This window comes from Ammodytes marinus, assembly GCF_949987685.1.
Source record: "Ammodytes marinus genome assembly, chromosome: 8".
NCBI classification, from domain to species: Eukaryota; Metazoa; Chordata; class Actinopteri; order Uranoscopiformes; family Ammodytidae; genus Ammodytes; species Ammodytes marinus.
In genome coordinates this window covers 5,930,966-5,936,860 of record NC_137212.1, presented here as the reverse complement: position 1 = coordinate 5,936,860, position 5,895 = coordinate 5,930,966, and positions in this window count along the sequence as shown.

Below are 5,895 nucleotides of genomic sequence, written 5' to 3'. Positions count from 1 at the left end.
GAAAAAATAACTGTTTATAAGTTTCAAAAAATTATCAAATATATGTGATTATTATATGTAGCTATATTGTGTTGTAAACTGAATTTATTTGTAAATAAATCGAAGAAAGAATTCAAAAACATCTTTTTCCATTGTTGATAATTTGAAATTGTTTTATAGAAAGTTTTTTATGAGAAACATTTTCTTAAAATTGTGCTTTTCAAATAAGGCTACATAATTCAAGCTATAGGTGGGCAGAAAGAAAGGCAAGGGAATGGTCATTTGGCTTTACAGATGCATCAAATATAATAATAGTTGACTTATCTTGTAAATACGATGTTATTACATTTACTGAATCATTTTCAGGCTTAATACTTATAAGGCTATACTCTGATTTTCACCATTTTAAAAAGTCTAGATTTTAACATTTGCCTTTTATTATTTCTTAATATTAGATATAACACCAAGTGACAGAGGGAAAATAAATTATATTATTACGGCAACAGCTCAACCAAATCAACCCGTTCAAGTACATTTCTTTCTCTTACTCTATTTGAACTTGATTTTCAGATTTTAAAGATTTTTATTTTAACTTTATAAATGAATGAAATTGTTCCAAAATATAATATACATTTTAAAAAGCTCATTTATGTGGATTTTTCAAACTAAATATAATAAAATGTAAAAGGGATAATCGGGTAAAAGGGAAGAAATGTTATAGCCTAAAACATTTAATGAAAATGAAAATACACCTTAACGTGTAGCTTTCCAAAGTGAATTATTTGGGGAATTTTGACATATGTTTTTTTACGCTCTACATATAAATCTGTAGATTATAAACCGGTGCGTAATATGAGCATGTATGGGCTAAATAATAAAAAACAGTCTATTTTTTTTTAAACTATAGCCTATATTTATGCTTGTTGTCCTGGTCTTGATCCCTGTACTTGGAGGTCACCGTTTACACCCCCTCCTTTTAATTTACCATTACATCACCACCGCCCGGATCGCTTTACAGGATATTCTGCGGCTTGGCTACTATAAAGGTAACAGTTTCGCAGTTGTGTCTGGCTAATCACTTTTACACAAACAGCAAATGGCGCTCTGGCTGGCGTGTGTGCGTGCGCGTGCTGTATGTGTGTGTGTATGTGTGAGAGAGAGGGGGGGGGGGGGGGAGATAGGCGCTATATATATCTGATCCCCATGTGAAAGAGAAAGGAGCCTCTCTCTCGCTCTCGCTTCGCTTCAATTCACTTTCAGACACCGGAGAAGGTGCTGATGATGCAAAAGGCTTCTCCAATGTCACCGCGGCATTTCATTCATTATTACCATTGCGTATTATAATTAGGCCTATTATTAACCTATTAATATGAACATTAATATGACACTATATAGGCTACAGGTAATGTAAGATTGTATTATTGCATCGTAGACTTATTAGCCTATTGCAACTAACCCAGTTTGGCACATCAATGCACATTGTTAGTTTTTTTCCCCCTTCGATTATTCCTCTATCGAAACATAATGCAGTAGAGATACATAAATAAAATAAAAATAAGATCATTAAGATATTGTATAAGCTCTGTAATGCGTTTTTTGGTTATATCTGTCATTATTATTTTCTCATAATTCGACTCTTAATTTATAGACTAGAGGTAGTATTACATTACTATAGCGCGGTATGGAATATTCTCACTTCTGGAGGCAGTTCAAAGGGGTTGGGAAAGAGACGCCCAGGCACGCACAGAGGTCACTGTCACGGTACAGTCTGTCAGACAATATCATTTACATTAAAAGTGTCTGTGTGGAAAGGCAATACGGACTGAAGGGTAGCAGCCATAATGTAATGTAGCTCAATGTCTGCTGTCTGTTTGGGGGTGTTTTTGTGGATATTCGACACAAATTCCTGAAAAAAAAATATATAATTCAAACATCAAAAATCTTACTTGCACTTACATTCTTATTTTTATTGTTATAATTAATATTAGGCCTATTATCGTCTTAATTAATTAATTTATTTACGTCCTATGTGTGTGAGGCATGTTCGGTTAGGTTACATACAGGTTCAGCGTCCACAAAGCCTCGAGCTCACGCGCATGTCTCACTGGATAAGAGCGGCTGCAGTAAAACTACACGCACATCCACCGTGTGTATGTGTGTGCGCGCGCGCGCGTGTGTGTGTGTGTGTGTGTGTGCGCGTGATGCTGCACCGGTGAAAACACCTCGAAAGAGAGAGAGACATTCTAGCCGCTAGGGGGCGTTAACCCACACCTCTGGATCCACATCAGGATAGCTAAAGATCAGATAAATATTTCGGATCAAATCACAAGCAGAAATGATGGAATACAAAACCTTGCCATATGCACAATTAATATTTTTCAATTCTGTCCAATACTGCAAATTGAATATATTCTATAAACCTATAATCCATAATCAGACTACACCCACAGCCTCACAGCATAGACCTATTGACGCATAGTTTTAGGGTAATATTTACCTTCCGGTTAAATATTTTAATTACTTCATAATAAGGGGTCAGATGATTGAGAAAGAAAACGTGGAAATGTTGCAGATTCCACGTCGTATCAAATAAAAAATGATTCATACACTGTAAGCAAAGTTAACTTATTTGATACAATTCCGATTTAAGAAAAGTAATGTAATTTCAAAGGATAGGTTAGCATAGGCCTACATGTAATTGTGTAATAGAAAATAGTTATAATAGAAGCCTATTTTTTCTCAAATAAAACATTCCAATCACTGTTTGTTTAAATCTTCCTTTTAAAGATCTGTTATGCTTTAAACTTGCTATCAAATGTTGTATCTGAAATCCAGTGTTCCACGCTACAGTGTCGCCAACAGTCCTGATCAGCTGATTGGACCAATACGCTCAGTCGCAGAGCAAACAGTCGCTCTCGTCTGAACTCACGCGCTCGGTGATGACCTATGCAGCTGCACGTGCCTGTGCACAGGTGGACAACAGTCTGGTTCCCACAGCTCCACCAGCCAGAGTCTATATTGGGCTTAAGACAGTGCGTGTTTGATAGTTATTTTAGCAATTAGCAGAACGTTAACTCAGGAGCACATACAATGAAACTGTATATAGGCTAATGAAAATTGTTCAAATTAATTCTGACTTTTTAAATTTAGTTGGATCAGTACTGTAACAAGATATAATAAAGTTTTTTTTGTTCATCATTTTGGGTGGTCTTTTGGCTCTTACACTCTTGTGAATATCTGTGTGCAAGGTGCGGAAAGTTAAAATTAACTGTGTAGACACTGACTGAATGATGATGCTCCTATGATGATACATAGTGCAGTTTTTTTTCTTGACTCTGAAACCACTCTGTTTTTAATGCAACACTTTACATCTGAGAAATGAAGCAAATGCAATACATTTATTTTTCTATTTGACCCTTTTCTGCCTTCATTCTTTTATTCATTCATCGTGATGGGATTCATGCTTAGACAGTGTTTCAGTACAGCTGTTTGTGCAAACACATTGCAGCTGCTAATTTCTCAGAATGATTAATTTATACAACAAATGAAATGACCTCACTTAGGAGAAAATGACAGCAAACTAGTGCTCATTAAAACGTTTGATTTACTTAAAGGCCCTAGTTGGATTGTGTTCAACATAAAACAATATCAAAGCAGTATAACTTACATGTTGTGTTTCTGTGTATGATGAGTATGCCATTTGAACACTGTAAGATACAGCACTTTGTAAGAATTTTAGCTGACACATTGTTCATCTGCAAGGTAATAAATTGTTCAATGTTGGAATATCACGTGTCAAAACTCTGATTTCAAAGGGACACCATGAAGATGGATGCACCTGCTTTTATGTAGCAAAGGAGGTCCTGTTTTTTAGTCTGGGTAATAACATGTTTCAAGAGGAGGAGTTAATGCGTTACCTTTGACCTTTGAATCACAGAGGGCACTTTGAGTGTCACAGAAACATACTGGATCAGAATCATACTCTGCTAGGATAACAAATGCCTCTGTAATAAGGTGTACTTTGGGTTCAGACAGAGAAGAAATAACCTTGAATGCGTATAAATACAGCAGGTTTTTCAAACAATTTATACTGCAATTAAGAGCATGCCTACAGGAAAAAAAGGAAGAGCATTATTACTTATGGCTTATTTGTCATCATAATTGATACATTTTTAAATGTGCAGACTTGAAAGTCATCACAGTATAGAAAAAAAAAATATTTTGTTAACCAAACAGTGAGTTTTTGAATGTATTTGTTCTTGAGTTATCTATCCAACATGTGAAAAAATAGCAGAAAAAAAGTTCAACTCTGCAGCAAACTTGACTGTTTTGTATGATAAAGTACAATGGCATTGGCAACCAAGGCCCATGCCTCCATAATAACTAGGTCATCTCCCACCACAAGCTATAGCCTCCTGCAGGGCACGGAGCACAGACAGTAAATGTAGGTACAGCAGTTACTGAATATTTAAAAAGGCATAGAGATGAAGCAATAAATGACAAAGTAAAGCTGGCGTGGCCCGGGCATTAATAACTAATGGCTTACCGGTGAGTTATAGGCTGCTGGCGTTGTAATGAAAGTGTCATTGCAAATCAGCTAGTTGTCCGTGGGTATTATTATTTATGCATAATTGATGCCACACAACCACAAGGAACATGTCTCGCACAGCAGAGCCACAACACCTTGGCAACAAAGACGGCGGTGTCAACCACAAGAAAAGGTCACAGAGGAGAATACGCCCCTGGGCTGAGATTTACATTGTGTGGGGAGGAGGACATAAACACACACACACACACACGTATAGGCTACACACACGCGCACAGTACACATGCACGCACGCAAGAGCACACACACATGCACACGCCACGCGCATACAGACACACACACACACACACACACACACACACACATACACACACACACACACACACACACACACACACACACACACACACACACACACACACACACACACACACACACACACACACACACACACACACACACACACACACACACACACACACATATATAGAAGGTGAGACAACTGATCCTCTCAGTAGATGTAGGCTAGTGGATGCTGTTACAAAATAAGTTGACATATAGTTATAAAGTTGAAGAAGGGGTGATGGACTTGGATTCAGAACAAGGATTTCATGTAGGCTATTTATATCTTTGGATTTTTTTAGATTTAGTTTTTTCTAATTCCTAGAGAAATAACTTTGATATCACATGTACATAGGCTACATTTATGAAGTATGTTTTCATAAATGGTGCATGTATCTTTAGCTTAATGTAGGCCTAGTTAAATTGTTTAGTTATTGTCAGGCCTATCCTATTTAGGCTACAGAAAGGGCACTGCTTATAGCCTAGCAGTGAAGAATCATTAATACATTTTGTTCCACAGACTGTATTATGTTATTATCTCTCTTTCTTATTATATTATCCAAAAAGACACTTCTCCAAGTTCTGATTATTCCAACATCAGCTAAAAGTTATTGAGACATTAGTGGATGAATAGACCTTTAATAATTCACAATACCCATCAATTTGTCATAAATCCCGCCTCAACCGATGTTGCATTCAATGCAGTTGGGAAATATAACCACTTCACATTATCTATAAACAGAAAACGGCTGCAGTCACAGGTGATGTAGCAAAAGCCTTAAAGTTACTAGAGAAAACATTTTCGTTGCATTACAGATACTTAAAAAACTCTTTGAATAAATTGTTCTAGCTAGTTTTCTGCGATGGCTCGATCAAAATTCAAACGGCGTTGTTCTCTCGATGTCCCTGAACGTCTCTTGTCTCTCGGCGCTTTGTGTCAGAGCGAGCGTCCAATGAGAACGCGCTACGAAGTCTTGGTGGGTGACGTTTACAGGAAATATAAACAACAGACTCCAAAACTGCCTGAA